We start from the raw sequence: 17646 nt of genomic DNA, 5'->3' as shown, positions 1-17646 counted from the left end.
AAACGAGTCGGTATCGCAGTATGCTGACGACATTGCGAAGAAGGTGACACTTCTACATCAAGCTAATGGTGAGTTTGCTGAGTGGCAACATGCAAGCCTGCTACTGTCGAACAGCGTGGAAGCGTTTAAAGATCTCGCCCGTGAACACGGCGATTGGCTTAACAACCATGATCGTAAGACACTTACACTTGCTGAAGCTTTACAACGACTACGCGCTGCTGAACACCAGCGTGACCAGCTGCGTGCACAGACCAGACAACTGGTCGCGCATTCAATGCAAGTTGCTCATGTCGGAACGGACCAAGGACAAGGTCAAGCCCGAGGACGCAAGCGCAACAAGCAACAGCGCAAGCGATCCAAGGGCGTTGCAGATAAGAAGCAGCGTACAAACTGCGCGAACTGTCAAGGAGAAGGACATTGGTATGCCGAGTGTACGGCTCTCACTGGCCAGCAACTGAAGCCAGAGCTCGCGAGAAAGCTGCAAGAGAGACAACCAAGGGCTCCCGTGTCGCTGGTGAACTCCGTACGTCGTGTGGATGCGGTAGCGTTGGAAGAAGATGGCCAAGGACTGTTTGCTGGCCTATCACTATGCGATGCGAATGCGATTGACCTTACGGATGGTGCTGCCCTATCGCCTACGGCTACGCAATCACCTGCATGGTCACTAACGTCTCCTGCGGAAAGTGAAGAAGGAGGAGAGCGTCGTGTTGTTGAAGGGGTGCGGGCAAGTACGCAACGCACTCAATCGTCGGTTGCGCAAGCAACGCAGCGACTGCAGCTGCAAGTTGGAGTTCCTGTTCAACACATACAAGTTGGAGGACAAGGACTACAACAACGACAATCAACCTCACTGCCTACACTGCAAGCACCAGCTGTAGCTTTGCAAACTGCCATACAATCTGCGGTACAACCTGAAGTGCAACCTACTGGACAACCTGCTGTTCAACAGGGTGTACAAGCTACTGTACTGCAAAACATGCAACCTACTGTATCGAGTACTGCGCAGACTCAGTGGGAGGGCAATCGGTCTACAGCTGGATTGGTGCCTACGTGGGAATCAGTCATCTACTACTTGGGGCAAGGACTGTCGAGTAACTCGAAAGGGCCTACACTTGAGCCATGGCGCAATCAAGCTGAACCACAAGGGGGTTCGGCTGTGCCGGGGGATAGTTGTCGAGGTCCTGATGTCGGGTTTAACAGACGCCAAGAACCAGGGATGCGCAATGATTACAGACCTAACTTGGAGAGTACGTACGAGAGAGGACTCTGGAGTCAAGATGTTGGACACTTTGACCCTCCTATTCAAGGACGAGGACGAAGTCGTTCACCACCCCGATTCTTCAATCGAGAGCGAACTCCACCAAGAGGAAGAGGCCGTTCTCCGTCAATGCGAGGATGTGAACCAAGAGGGAATCCAGGGCGTTATCGATCTCCACCGCGTCAGCAGCAGTGGCGTAACGAGAGACCGAGTCGCTATGAGCCGCCACCCCAACGCGATGATCGACTGAGTCGCTATGGACCGTCGTCTCCGCAGCAGCAGTGGCGTGACAATCCTTCGAGAGGACGAGGACCTTCACCTCGACGTGACAATTTCCAAGGGCGGAACATGTCTCCACGTCGATTTTAAGACCGTCGTGAGAACAGACCACCCAACTCTCGTCAAGTCAACGCTGTGAACCAGAACCAAGGTATGCAATCAGCTCAGTCTGAGTTTGTGGAGTGGATACTTGATTCAGGATCCCAGGCAAATGTCTGTGGTGACCTGTCATTGTTTACTACCATAAGGGAAGACCAAGCTAGTCAACTTGACTTTGCGAATGGCACAACTGAACACACTTCTGTTTGTGGGTCTGTGCTATTGCGTGTTGTTAACCAGGCAACTGGCCAGCTCGAGGACCGTCTCCTGGACGACGTGGTGTACACACCGAACGCGAAGGTGAACATCATTAGTTTGGGCTACCTACAAACGAAGGGCAACTTCAAGTTGACATGCTCAGAGGACCAACAGACTGCTTGGATCTCCAAGCCAAGCACATCACTCAAGTTCATGATGCGTGACAGTATCTACCGACTACGTGCAGAAAGAGTGACTGGAGTAATGGTGATGGCGGCTCTAAAAGAGGACATGGACAGCAAGAAAGCCATGGAGCTGCTTCACCAACGATTTGGTCATATAAGCATGGAGACGGTGAAAGTGTTGGCAAACAAACTCGATGTTGGAGTTAAGATGAATGCAAAAGGTCTGACTTCCTACGAGTGCGTTGCTTGTGCTGCCAGTAAGGCAAAACGAATGTCTTATAAACGGATTCCATCGCGGAAGTCCGAACCTCTGGAGACTCTCATGATGGACATTTGCTCTGTGAACGAACAGTCTGTGGATGGAGCTACAATATTTCTCTTTATCATAGATGAGTCTACAAGGTACAAGTGGCCGTTCCTACTCAAGAAGAAGAGTGAAGCAACGTTCCACATCAAGGTCCTGCTGAACAGGCTGCGAACTCGCTTTCCTGAGAAGAAGGTGCGACGACTACACTCTGACCAAGGAGGTGAATTTGCAAGCAAGGAACTAAGTGACTACTGCGTCGACCAAGGGATTGAGCAGCAGTTTACGAACGCCTATTCTCCTCAAGAGAACGGCATTGTGGAGCGTGCTAATGGCGTGGTTCTACCAAGAATCAGAGCGATGCTGATGGCTACACACATGCCCAACTCCTTGTGAGGAGAAGCCTTCCTGCATGTGGTGACGACGTTGAACTGGTTGCCCACCAAGCCTTTAGGATTAGTGTCCCCGCACCAGAAACTGTACGAATCGGAGCCCATGCTGGATGATTTGCGTACTTGGGGCTGTCTGGCACACGTGCGTATTCCCCCTGAGTCAAGACAAGCGAAAGAAAAGCTGGAAGCAAGGGCAAGACTGTGTTTATTACTGGGTTATAGCGAAGCGACCCTAGGCTACAAGTTCATTGACCTGGTGACAGCTCAAGTGGTGACAGCTCGTAGTGGGAATGTGAAGTTCCATGAGGAGTTCACAACCGATGGCATCTACATGAAGCATCTATTAGAGAACGCATTCTTTGATGGTGATCATACTCTACTCAGACTGTACCTGTGGCGCGCATCAAGACCAACATGGAGACGTACCTTCCAGGTTGGAGTGACGGCATCTCTAGTGCGGAGAAGCCACTTGAGGCAGTACCACTTGCTGACGAACCTGCAGAAACTGAGTTAAGTTCAAGTGGAAGTTTGTCAATCGTTGACGCACCTGTGAGCAAGGACAGTGCGGAGACTGCTGGTGTTGCAGCACCAGCCGTGTTGCAGGATCGTGCTGAAGAAACCGAGGAAGGTTTGGAAGTGAGGAAGCGCAAGAGACGCAGAACAAAGAAGAAACCTGCAATGGTGGAGAAGGAGACAAGTGGCTTCGAGATTCAACCTCCATCAAGAGAGCCCTGCCTAAAGCGACCAAGAAGGAAGCAGAAGGCGAACGTTCGATTGTCGGATTACGTGGTAGGCCTAGTGCAGGCTATGACTACGGATGTGTAGATTCCGACGACGTACAAACAAGCACGTGCAAGCAAGTACTGGCAGCAGTGGAGAGCTGCAATGTTGGTGGAACTTCAATCGTTGAAGGGTCACAAGACCTGGAAACTTGTACCCCGCAAAGATGCCAAGAAAGTGAAGGTGATAACGTGTAGGTGGGTCTTTGCTGTGAAGCGAGATGAGCGTGGACGAATCAAACGTTTCAAGGCGCGACTAGTGATCCATGGATTCAAACAACAACTTGGGATTAACTACTCTGAGACCTATGCACCTGTGATCCGGTTCGAAACCATACGTGCGGCTATCTACTACGCTGTACAAAGAGGTTGGGAGGTGTTGCAATTTGACGTGAAGACGTCTTTTCTGTATGGAGACTTGGACGAGACTATCTTCATGGAGCAGCCTCCTGGCTTCCAGGTGGATGGACCTGAGTCCATTTGCAGATTGTTGAAGAGCCTGTACGGACTGAAGCAAGCACCGAACGTTTGGAATCGCACGCTTCATGCGAAGCTTGTTGCGATGGGCTTTACTAGGACGGACTCTAACTACGGCCTATATACATTGAGGAAGGATGGTGAAGTCAAGTTGCTACTGACTGTTTACGTGGACGATCTACTGCTGATGGGTTCACGTGACCTGTGTGCCACAATCGCTGCCTCACTGCAAGAGACATTCGAGCTCACGACGATGGGCACAGTCAAATATCTCTTAGGCGTCGATATCCTGATTGACCGGCCGCGCCGGCAAATAGTGTACTGCCAGAAGCAGTACGTACTGGAGGTGTTGAAGCGTTTTCATATGGAGAACTGTAATGGCTGCGCTACACCAGAAGCTACGACGCCCTCGAAGACAGACGTGCCTGCTTCGAAGGAGTATCTTCCCTACAGAGAACTGGTGGGTGCTCTCCAGTACCTCGTTAGTGCATCGAGACCTGACATAGCTCATGCTACCCGACACCTGGGCAAGTATCTTGCGAGCTATGATCATATGCATTTCGCACAAGCCAAGAGGGTGCTGCGTTACCTGAAGGCTACATGTGACTACGGACCAGTGATGAATGTGAAGCTACAGACTGATGTGCAAGTTAGTGGCTACTCTGATGCCGATTATGCGAGCGACCCTGTGGATCGACGGAGTATCAGTGGCTACATCACTATGCTGGACGACAACGTCATCTCCTACGCATCTCGCAAGCAAGAAATCAACGCGCTCAGTACCTGTGAAGCTGAGTATGTAGCAATGGCAGAGGCGACCAAGGACTTGCTGTGGCTTGCTGGCCTATGCAAAGAGTTGAGCTGGAAGCATCCAGTACCTCAACTACTGGGAGACAATCAAGGAGCCATTGCATTAACTGCGAAACCTGGCAAACATTCGAAATCGAAACATATCGATAACAAGTATCACATGATCAGACGCCATGTGGAGTTGAAGCAACTTACAACCCAACACATCGGAACTGATGATATGGTGGCCGATATAATGACAAAGGCACTTGCAGTGGTGAAGTTCACACACTTTCGCAAGGCTATGAAAGTCTTACCTATTGTGTCGAGCGACGACAACGTATCCGAGGACATGGCTACAACTACGACTACTGCTACTGCGTTGACTACTGCTGTTGATGCGGAGGCTGTACCTGAGCGACATTGATGAAGACGAGGGCGATCGAGTGGGAGTACTGTTACTGAGTGGACTGCTATTGTCTTTGAGCTGCGACTACGCTACTACTAGGACTATGGCGGCAACTAGGATGCGCGTGTGTGATCGCGTCGACTTCCAAGTGCGTCGCCGAGATCAAGTGGGAGTGTGAGCTATAAAACTTACCTGCGTGTCGAGCGCCAGTGCATTGCAGTCTGCCAGTGTCCGGTGCCCCCATCTACGAGCCACCGTCCACTGCCAGTGTCTGCAAAGACACATCCCAAGGACACTCATGCGCCTGGCAGTGCAGCTTGCGGCTGCACTACAACCGGCTACACTGAGTACACATGCGTGCAATGGCGAAGGACTATACCAAGGACTGTATGCACGAGGACATCGTTGGCTGTGCGCTGCCAAGATGGTGTACTCAAACGAGAGTGCATTTATCTAGAGTTTAGTATTGACTTATTTGCTATTTGTATACTAATCTACTTTTGCGGTACAGCGGTGTTCTGGCGGAGGCTGCTCCACACTTTGCGTTTTGACGCCTGCCGCTCATCAGAGAGCAGCAGAGAAGAGCAGCCTCGCCAGACACCGCAGTCCTGTCGCGGCCTTTTGCCCGGCACTTACGTGTTTATATTACTTCCTGATTAGTTTCCTAAAGTTGACATTTAAGTGTATTTACATTTAAATGGCTCCTACTCTTAGAAGCGATCGACACATGGAGAACAATCCCCCCGTGACGAACCCTACGTCACCACTGTGGCGCGTCATTCCTTGCCTGCCACCACCTACAAGACGATTGCAGCGAGAGCAAGCGACTCTGACAACCCAAGCGACAGTTACGCTGGTGGCGCAATAGATTGTCGTTTCGTGTGAATGTCATTAAGCAGGTGTCGTTGCTCGTGGACATCTGAATGTGTGACATGATATTATTTAAATTAAAAAAAGCTGGAGAAATGATAAAAGATAAATTATAAATACGCAACCTTAAGTTGCTTCGGTAATTTTTCTTGCTGTCTCGACGAAAAATCTCCGGACGGTGAAATGATAACAAGTCAAGTTTGTCGTGGTCACAGCAAATCACCTGATGCCACTGGGGCAACTTCTAGTGGCCGATAGAGCCGGCAAAAAAATGGTTATCCTACCCGTACAGTTAGTTTGAGATTGCCACTATTGAGTAGCCAAGCCGGCAAGCTAGCTGTCAAACCCCTAATCCCTAAACGTTGCACCACCTTATGATAGAGAAGTATGCAATTTCATATTTGTTTAGATCTTCCAATTGCAATACTCATGTAGAACACTGCTAAATTAAAAAAAAAAAGCCATAAAAAGGCCAATATTGTTTTAACCACTCTTCGATCTAGCTTATACGATGCTGGGGCCCGTAAGTAATTCGGGTCCCTCGTTTGCATAGAAGAGGCTGATTCTCTGGAAGCCCTCGGAGACGAGTGGTCTTCGATGTCCTGGTGCGCTTGGGCGGCAACTTATTTTTTAGAAGCGCTAAAGGCTGTTGTTTGCGTGCAGGAAACCCTTAGAGTGCTTGTTGCGAGGAAGGAGGAGGAATGCGGGAAGGACGAGGACGCAAACGCACAGTTGCCAGGAAAAAGCCCAGGCGGGAACGACCAAGCCGGCGGCGGTGCTGAGGAACTTCTCTCAAGCTGGTAAAACCAGAAGTGAGGTGAGCACTGCATGGCGGCAGCGCACACAGCCATCTTGGGACCCTTGTTTGGTATTTGAGGAGTTATTAACCGCTGCTATTGCTAACTGTGCTTGTTTCATGATAGCTGCTGCTGCTGCTTGCAGCTGGATACTGCTGGCGGCTGTAACCACCGCTGCCCGTACACAGTACAGCGACGGAAAGAGGCTGCATCTTCTCGTCGTTAGCAGTTTCCAGAGTCCAGCGGGCTCCTAGATCGCACGCCTCCGTGCAACGGGTCGGTAACCGGCTTCTTGGCGGACACCAAGTGAAGCCGCGACACTGCAGTGTCACGGCCATGGCATCCGCGAGTGTTCGCTTACGCGTTTACGAAGTATCAGATGCCTGCTGGCATCTCACACTCCCACTCGCTTAGGACGCATGTCGGGGTAGCGCAATCACCCGTAAGGTAAGTGTCCAGGCTGCAGCTGGAACACCACCACGCAAGCGTCTTGAGCGCAAGCAGCGTGTCTTGTACTGACAGTAGCGACGGTCAGGATATCTAGCTGATTTTTCAGGGTAGTAGCTTGTCGGCCGTTGTCGCGGTATCTGAGACGCGAAGCATCTTCAACTGCATACGGAGCTTTGTGAACTTCGCATTGACCAGTGCTTTCGTCATGATGTCCGCAGTGTTGTCGTTTGTCGATACATGGAGCGTACGTAGTTTGCCGTCATTAACGAGGTGCCTAATGAGGTGATACTTGTTGTTGATATGCTTTGTTGCTCGGTGCTTGCCAGGTTTCTCGCTTAAATACAAGGCTGCTTGATTGTCACCACGTAGCAGTGGCGTAGCCGCAGGCCACCGGAGCTCCTCAAGTAGTCCAACCATCCACAAAACGTCCTTGACACCTTCATTCATGGCAATATACTCTGCTTCTGTGCTTGATTGTGCATTAATACCTTGCTCTCGCGACCCATATGAAATGACATTTCCGTCCAGGAACGTGACGTACCCCGAGTCAAATTTGGTATCGTCCGGGTCGTTGGCGTAATCGCTGTCAGTGAACACCGTGACCTCAACATTGTCACCGGGAATCACGTCCATGTGCAAGGCAAAAGCCCGTGTTTGTTTTAGATATCGAAGAACTCGTTGTGCCTCTCTGTAACGCAGCTGCGTGAAGCACGAGAGGTACTTGCCAAGGTGGAGGACCGCATGATAAATGTCTGGCCGCGAGCCAGACACTAAGTATTGAAGTGAGCCAACGATTTCACGGTACGGTAGCTCCGCATCGGACGGGAGGGGTTTAGGTTGGCTTTCGGCTCACTGGCCGCTTGCGGTGTCCAACACCCATACGCATCCGTCATGCAGTACACTTTGAGGATTTTGTCTATGTGTGCACGCTGGCAGTAGATGATTTTGTTGTGTGTCATGTCGATGGTTATCTCAATGCCGAGCAAGAACTTGACCTCACCCATACTTGTCAGGGTGAACGCACTCTTTAACTGGGCAGCCACCTTATCGCACAGCTCTGACGGCCCCATTAGCAGAAGGTCGTCAACGCAGACCGTGAGGAGCATCCTCACTTCTTCGTCAGATCCGTACATTGCATACAATTCACAGTCAATGTTCATTCTGGAGAAACCAATCTTCTCCAATTGATCGTGAAGTGTCTTATTCCAGACAGCAGGAGCTTGTTTGAGCCCATAGAGCGACTTGATGAGCTGGCAAACATAACCTCCTCCATCGTCTGCAAAACCCACCGGTTGCTCCATGAAAATACACTCTTCAAGAACACCATACAGGAAGACAGTCTTCACGTCGTATTGAAGAACAAGCCACCCACGTTTAGCTGCAAACAGAAACGCTGTTCTGATGGTCTCGAACCGAATAACAGGTGCGAATGTCTCGACATAGTCAGCCCCGTACTTCTGCTTGAAGCCATGGATTACTAAGCGCGCTTTAAACCTCAGGATCCGGCCCTTGGCATCTCTCTTAACAGCAAACACCCACCGGTTCACTTGCTGCTTGGCCTTGGCTCTTACTACAAGTTTCCACCATGTTTTCGCAAGGAAGCAAGCTCTTCTTCCGTGGATGCCACCCACTCGAACCAGTACTTGCATTTCTTAGCTTGCTTGTAGGTGTTCGGAATAACAATGTCAACGATTGTGTTCAGCACTGATCCCACCACATACTCCCGCAAGTGAGCATGCAGCTTCCTGCTACGGTGGGGACTCGATGTGCGCGCTGGCACAGGAGTCGTCAGCTGATCAGATGGTACGAACTGAGTCGCTTGCATCTCTTTGTTTCACTTTAGACTTGCGTCGCCGCTTCTTGCGAGGACTACTACCAGCTGCGGCTGGTCGCTTTCCGGGCATATATACTGGTTTCGCATCACGTGATGATCCCACTGGATCGTTGCACACATCGAGACCTTGCTCTACTGGGAGTTCCGGTGAGTTTTGAGCTGCAGGAAGCTCAGGTGCGTTACCAGCATCTGAAAATAACCAAGTTTCCAGTGTAGACACTATAGGCACCACCGGAATTGATTCAGTCAGCTCGTGGCTACCAGATTGAAACGTGTTCAGAAGTAGACGTCGTACGTAAGATTGCGAAGCTGTAAATCGTTCATGAAAAAACACGTTTTCACTTCGCCTGGTAATGACTGCACCGGTCCGTAAATCGATCAGTTTGTAGCCAGCCGTCTCAGTACTGTAGCCCAGGAAGAGCGACAAACTGGACCGCGGATCCAGCTTCGCCTTTGTTGCACGCGTCTCGGGCGGCACGTGGGCATGTGTGAGGCAGCCTCATGTTCTCAGATGACGTGTGCAGAAGTGCTTCTCCCCATAGTAAAGTCGTCATATTGCTACAGCACGAAGACGCGGTAGCACCATCCCGTTCGCTCTTTCTACCAGACTTTTCTCCTCTGGTGAGTATGCGTTGGTACACTGATTGGTGATGCCATTGTCGGGGCAGAACTTGCGTAGCTCGTCGTTGACAAATTCTCCTCCTTCATCCGTGTGCAGGACAACCACTGAATGACCAGCTCGCTGGAACTGGCTGTTCAGTCTCAGGACCAACGCAATCAGTAGTGCAGTTGCCTCACTCTTTCGCTTTAGCAGGAAGCACCACTTCCCGTTTCTTGATTGATAGCACACAGATCGACAGACAATTTCTCCAACGGATGCTTTCGTCGCGGTGGGTCACGTTTGTACGATATACGCTTGAAATTAGCTGTTAGACATGGAACGCACTCGTAATCGCTCAGCGATTGCATGTTAAGGTTAACACACCGAAATCAACCTTCGCTTCCGCCAATTCCTTAATCTGCTTCATATTGACGTGCCTCAGACGGTTGTGCAACAACCCCATAGCGCTGGTCTGCTTCTCGACAGCTCCCACCAAACGCAGCGACGGCTTTACTATCATACGATACAGCATGTCGTAGCAGTCGAAGCGCAGCTTCAATCCATCCTTGCACAGCCACGCCGTACTCTGATCCTCGTTAAACACCAACTTAAAGCCGCAGGCCCGCATGTACCCGAGGCTGATCAGGTTAACATGAGCGTTCGCAGAGTAGTGCACATCATCCAACCGACACGGCTCCCACTTAATCGTAACACCATTCTCAACACGAAAACCCACGCTACCTTTTGTCTGCATGGCTTTTGCTTGACCACATGTCATCAGCAGGCTACTGGGGGATTCATGCTCAATGTACGAGAAGCAGGATAGGTCACCACACAATTTGACTTGCGAACCACTGTCGAGAAGCCACTCAATTTTGTCATCTTGTAGATTATAAGCACGCTGGCTCACTTGACCGACCACCGCCATGTAGACCCGCTGGTCAGGCGATGCAGGAGTCGTTGGTGAGTATTGGGGGCTTGGCCCAGGACTCGTAGGTTGCTGTGAAGAACGAGACGTAATGTAGTCAATGGTGCGATCCGGAGACGCACGCTGCACGTCGCGGCGCAGCACGGCCTCAGCAATCGACTACACGCCTTGGTTATCCGTGTCATTGTTGTTGCGCTGGCTGCATTCTTGATCGCCTCTCCAATGACCTTTCTCGCCGCATGTTTTGCACTTCGATTTCTTCTTCTTCTTGACCATAATCTCCGCACGACTCCCAGACTGGGATGCGCTACGTCCATTATTACTATTACGGCCACCACTACGTAACGGCTTCTGCCTTGACCACCGTTGTTGCTACGCTGGCCACCGTATCTGCCGCCACGCTGGTGCGATTGCGAGCGACGGTATTTCTACTATAGCTCTGGTATTGTACCGCATTTGTCTGTGGCTGCTGTTGGGGTTGGGCAGGCAGGCCACGACTTCCACCCGCTGGGTGGTCAGGTTCACGCTGAAGGCGCTGAATCTCGGCATTTTCCAGTCGCGCGCGTGCGTCTCGATTTGAGTATTGGTAGCTAGGGTCGCGACGAATCTTTTCCGTCACTTCATCGGCGATGAGAGGATAGACCTTGTAGGCTTTCGTCAATATAGTTTTTGCTAGTCGTGCGTCAGAAATAGGATCGCTGTTTTCTGCGAGGTCACGCTGTAACTGCAGCAGGTCCACGATGTACTCACGCATAGGTTCATCATGGTTCAGCGTGCGACTATAAAGCTTATCCAAAGTAGCACTGTTTTTACACCACGTCCTTGGCCGAAATCCTCATACAGCATACGCCACAGGCGGATAGGATCAGCAAGGTTGACTACGTCTTGGTAGCGGATGAGGACCTCGTCCGAGATGGCGGACCCTAACAAGCCATTCGCCTTCTTATAGCGGCTCCACCAACAGCCCTTGGCCTTGCGAGACCAGCTGTCATCAAGTGGTTCCTGGCCGATCACAAGCTTCGCCATGTTTGACACGGTCAGCCCGGAAAGGACTCTCAGACGCCACGCAGGATAGTCTTCAGGTTTGGCAAGTTTCTTATCCACTTGGAGAGTCACGACAGCTGCGACCTTGTTCATCCTCTCCTTACTTAGTCCAGTGTCACTGCTGTCTGATTCTACGTCCTGTAGGCCTTCCAATCTGCCAAAGCACTCTGTTTTCCGAGCAGCTGGAGAAGGCGACCGATTTCTTAATGAAGAATGAACAACGGCAGCGCTCAGCCGATTTCTAGATCCTTCCGATTCGGATTTATTAAATTGACCAATAGACGCTGACTACTTGAAGATTCCACCAATGAGCGAGCAGGAATATTCTGTGTCACACGGGCAGGTGAGTGATGGTCTCCCACGGGCTGATCGGAAACTCGGTCATTTTCGTCTTCTTCTCCGCCGACTGCAGGAACGTCGACGGCATCAGACGACGCCACGCTGCTGCAAGTAGGCTCTTCGTCTGCTCTCCAGTTCGTATCACTTGGGCTCATAACCTAGAAGCGCTAAAGGCTGTTGTTTGCGTGCATGAAACCCTTAGAGTGCTTGTTGCGAGGAAGGAGGAGGAATGCGGGAAGGACGAGGACGCAAACGCACAGTTGCCAGGAAAAAGCCCAGGCGGGAACGACCAAGCCGGCGGCGGTGCTGAGGAACTTCTCTCAAGCTGGTAAAACCAGAAGTGAGGTGAGCACTGCATGGCGGCAGCGCACACAGCCGTCTTGGAACCCTTGTTTGGTATTTGAGGAGTTATTAACCGCTGCTATTGCTAACTGTGCTTGTTTCATGATAGTTGCTGCTGCTGCTTGCAGCTGGATACTGCTGGCGGCTGTAACCACCGCTGTCCTTACGCAGTACAGCGACAGAAAGAGGCTGCATCTTCTCGTCGTTAGCAGTTTCCAGAGTCCAGCGGGCTCCTAGATCGCACGCCTCCGTGCAGCGGGTCGGTAACCGGCTTCTTGGCGGACACCAAGTGAAGCCGCGACATTGCAGTGTCACGGCCATGGCATCCGCGAGTGCTCGCTTACGCGTTTGCGAAGTATCAGATGCCTGCTGGCATCTCACAATTTTCGCACACAAATTTTGATGTAAATATGCTGTAGTAGCGCAGACGAATCCCGTCAATAACGATCACTAAGTGTGATAGACCTAAGAACTGCGGATCCACCAGCCCGCAAACCAATACTATAAGAAAGTGCCTATATCCACCAACTATTTCTGTAGAAAAAGTACAATCCAAAATACCGACTTTAACCTAACCACAAACTAGATTTTTCGGATTTTTAAAGTTTTGACATTTCAAACCGTTCCTGCCCGCTCATTTCTTATCCCCAGTTCGCTGAAATGGAGGACGTAAAGAAGGCCAAGCACGCGCAGACGGCAGGAGGCGAGCGCAGCAACGAGGGAGACACCGCGCATAACGAGACGTTTGCTGAGGGAAGTGACGAGAAGACACCGGGAGCAGCGGCGTGGAGTCACCAGGGGCCAGCACGCATCGACCAGCCAAAAAGACGAATAGGAGCGTCGCCGACGCTGATGTCATACCGCCAGTTGACGGAAACTTCCGCGATCCAGACGACACTGACCCAGCCGAAGTTCGTGTGGAGTGTGAGCCCTTCGCTGGGGTATTCGACTCGTGGGATGATATGGAGGCGGCATTCAGCGGGTATGTACAATTATTTGCAATTAATTTTATTTATTTATTTGTTTTAATTGGTCAATTATATTATGTTCCTAGCTACAAACGCGATACATTCCAAGTCTACAAACTGCGGACGAGCAACTCAATTAGAGATCGCAATCGAACTCGTGTTCGACAAGCGGATGCTCGTGGAACGCAGCCAAAGTGGTGAGGGTCTACCGAGACACTGACTCTTAGTTAACGAGCTGTATTGCCTTCTAGACGAGTCACATGAAACGCATGGCGCGTCTGTTCCCTGAGGTGGTCTGCATTGATGCGACCCATGGCACGAACATCAACAGGTGAGCTGAATGATGTAAACGATTTGGTTGGTGACGCTGTTGCTATAGTTGGTATATTTAGGTAATATTTCGATACCCAATTGCGTTACCAATTACTATACCAATTACTTACCAATTATGCTCAGCTTATATTATCATATCTTTCTAAACACTCTCAACTATTCCTTTTTAGGAATCGGCTATTTAGCTTCATGGTGACGGACAAATTCGGGTGTGGAGCGTTTGCGCAGCATTCACTTGTAGCGAATCAGCGGTTGGTGTGAGCCACGACGCAGATGGTCCAACGGTGGATCGGCAGCACAGGTGGTTCACGTCCGACTCCGCGATCATGGAAGACCGGACGGGCAGAACTGGCTTTACGGCCGTTTGGATGCGAAATGTAGGGGGCCAGAACGAAGTGAGTGACATTGCAGTACCACTGGGTCAGCCAGCACGTCAGAGCTTGGACTCACTTAAGGGCGTGCGACGACCGCGAGACTGGCTCAGTTGGGAACTTGCGCCGTGAGACACAAGTGGCGACTGCGAGGCGGACGTGAGCGAGTAGACGTACACGAGTGCGGCGAGTTGACGAGGCATTGCGACGGACGTGAGCGAGTAGACGTACACGAGTGCGGCGAGTTGACGAGGCATTGCGAGACAGACGTGAGCGAGGAGACGTACACGAGTGAGGAGACGTACGTGAGTGCGAGACGGACGTGAGCAAGGAAGCGTACGTGAGCGAGGAGACGTACGTGAGTGTGAGACGGACGAAGGCAGGAGTGTGAGAATTCGTAGAAGGACTCGAAGTAGTATTAGCAAGTCGGCTAGTAGCTACCTGAATATAAATAGGAGCGGACACGTGAGTGGACGATCCGGCGCAGGAGCTAAGTGGTTCCTGTCGGCCAACAGAAGAGTACATTTCAGTGAGTCATCGGCTGCCAGACACGAACGACGCAGCGCAGCACGGTGCAGCTGTACGACCTGCCCCACAGCCGGACAAGACAATTGGCCTGTTTCATGGTGGTCATACAGGGGCTAAACACGACTAAAACGCGTGCATCACGAGATAAGATGGCAAGTACGAAGACGCAAACGAAGTCGAGGAGTTCGCGGATGAGGCGGGTCAAGACGAGGACGTCCCCTCGAATCGGGAAGTTTCAAGGAGCGACTCAAAAGGAGAAGGAACAGCGCGACGAACAGGATGACGATGGAGAAGACGACGCCGGTGCGTTACAGGGTGACACGCACGGAGAGACTGGAGAGGAGTCAGCGGCCGGTAGTGCTGCTGGCACTAGAAACATTCCGGGTGAAGCGGTGCCTCCGCAGTCTGATGCGATGATCATGGCGGCGGCAATCGATGAGCTACGCGCGATGGTGCAGAATCTGCAATCTGCTCCACACGACGCTGAGCACGGGGACGAGCACGAGGAGCGACGCCACGGACGACGGCAGAGCAGTGAAGCGACAAGAAGACGACGTAGTTACGGGCGTTCGCAACGATCACGACGACACCGTAGTGATAGCGAGGGCTCGGAAGACGAAGAGGGGAGACGGAGGCGTGCGATGTCACGGAGGCCGACAAGATCCGGACGATCATCAGGCAGTGATGACCATGGAGACGAGAGTGATGACGACGACGCTTCCGACGATTCGCCTAGCAGCAGCGAGAGCAGTTCAGAGGAGGAGAGCAGCTCGAGTGACGACAGTAGCGACGCTGAGGATGAGGACCTGAATCTGAGTAGCGAATCCGAGCGCTCGCACCGAGGTGGACGACGGGACCGACGTGATCGACACGACCGGCGAAGGAGTCGAGAGTTGGATGAGCAGCCGAGGCGGAAGAGCGTGAAGGAGCTAGAGCTTCCCACGTTCACACCGTCGCCGAAGGTGTCCGTGTCGACTTGGATCGACCGAGTCGACCTGGCCCTTAAGGGAGCTGAGGAGTCGGGGTGAGGGCAGTGGACTGACCGGGCACTATACCTCATCATGGGCAATAAACTGATGGAGAACGCGGCACGGTGGTGGGTTAATATGGATCGGAGACTGAAGGATCGCAAGAGACGGTGGACCTATCTGAAGAAGGCACTTCTGAGACGATATGGCGAGCGACTTGACAAGTCAGCCGCTGAATGGCGTGTCAACAGTAGGAGGATGTGGCCTGTAGAGACGTACGCCGACTACGCAGCTCGTGCTCTGGGAGTGGGTCGGTAAGAACCGAGTGAGCGAGCGAGTACTATTAGCTCAGTTCTACAGGTGTCTTGACAAGACTACGAGGAAGTTGGTGCAGCAGAAACCCAAGCCGAAGACTTTGGAGAAAGCTGTTGCCAAGGCAACGAAGATCGATGATCCGATGGAGAATGTGGCGTTGGGGATGTCCAACATCGGGCAGGTGTGGGCGACCGCTCCCAGCCCATACCTGGTACCAATGGCGGGGACGATGGGTCAAACCATGGTGATTCCGGGCGTCGGTGGTGCGGGTCTTCCGGCTGGTATGGCAGCGATGGCAGGACACGCAGGCACCGCCGGCAGTGAGGGAGGAGGTGTGGCTCTGTTTACCAACCCTCAAGGTGTGTGGAACGACTATTCCGGTACCTGGGACGTGCCACCAGGCCACACCTGGAATGGCAAGTACTGGGTCGCAACCAAGAGCGGGCGGAAGAGAACGCAGGACGCGCAGACGTCGAGTAAGAATCCGGAGCGGAAGAGTCGAAGCCATCGGGACGAGGAGTCCAGTGGCGCAGAATCCGATGCGAGGCCGGTGAGAAAGAAGACGAAAGCAGCTGTGAGGCAGTCGGCGGGGCAGAAAGACAGCTTAATGCCGCCAAGTGTAGCAAGCAGACCTTTATTTCATTGCTACAAGTGTGGAGAAGTCGGCCACGGGGCAGCGGTGTGTCCGAACGGGGTGAAGTGTTTCGCGTGCGGGGAGTTTGGTCACTTGGCTAGAGACTGCACGAACGTCGAGGCCAAGTCGCGGAACGAGGCACGACGGAAGCCGCGCGACGAAGATAAAAAGTCTGAGGAAAACTAGGTGCGGACGTGGTGAGGGGACTACGGCGTCCGGTCTTACTGGTGGATCCCCGGCAAGCGGTGCGGGCCAAGGATGAAGAAGTGACGATCTACGACAGGCAAGGCGCAGAGGAGCAGACGTCGGTGGCAACGAGGGTGAGTAAGCAAGGCGAGAGAGAGAACGAGGGCACGTGCGTAAGTGCGGTGTTGGAGTAGATGAACGCGGAGGTGTTGGCAAAGGACGGAGAGAGGGCGAAGCGCTACATAGCCACGGTACGACCTCCAATGGCGGGTGCGCGGTTGGTGCGGGCAACGGCACGAGTGAGAGGCGAAGGGGACGAGAGGACGCTTAAAGATGAAGGAGAAGCATGCCAGTCAGGAGAGGGCGCGTCGATGAGTACTGCTGACGGACGGGCAACGGCGGTGGAGAAGGTGGAGAGTGCTGACGACGTCGTGGTACGCCGGAGAGCTGAGCGGCGGCAAAAGCATCGAGAGGTGAAGCGAGCGCAAGTGAGAAGAGCGAAGGCTAGTCGTCAGACCCGGGCACTGGCACAGGAAGAGGAACAGCGAACGGCAGACGAAGTGCGGCGAGCAACTAGGCTGGAAGATAGAAGCAGCGCACTAGCGGAGCTGAGTTGCCGTCGTGCAGCCCACGAAGGCGACGAGCGCGTCCACCCGGGTAGAGAAGCAGCACGTGTGAGTCTGGTGCAGCGGCGGTCGGCCACCCAGGCCTCACAGAAGCGACAAGACGCCGGTGACGTTGAGTATGTTGGTGCTGACGACGGGCTACCTACTGCGAGAATGGAAGTCGAGGGAGCATCGCGTCATGTAAAGCTGGATAGTGGCGCCAGGTACACGATTGCTGGGACCGACTGGATGGAGTTTGGTGATCGCATCGACATGGAAGCTCCGGTGGACTATGTGGAAGGGATCGGCGGGTTCCTGCTCGACGTAGTAGGTGTATGGCGGTTCAGCTTGAGCAACGTGTTTG

Source organism: Phytophthora infestans, genomic scaffold (genome assembly GCF_000142945.1).
Source record: "Phytophthora infestans T30-4 supercont1.18 genomic scaffold, whole genome shotgun sequence".
NCBI lineage: Eukaryota > Oomycota > Peronosporomycetes > Peronosporales > Peronosporaceae > Phytophthora > Phytophthora infestans.
The sequence above is the reverse complement of the archived record's forward strand: the minus strand, read 5'-3'. Positions refer to the sequence as shown.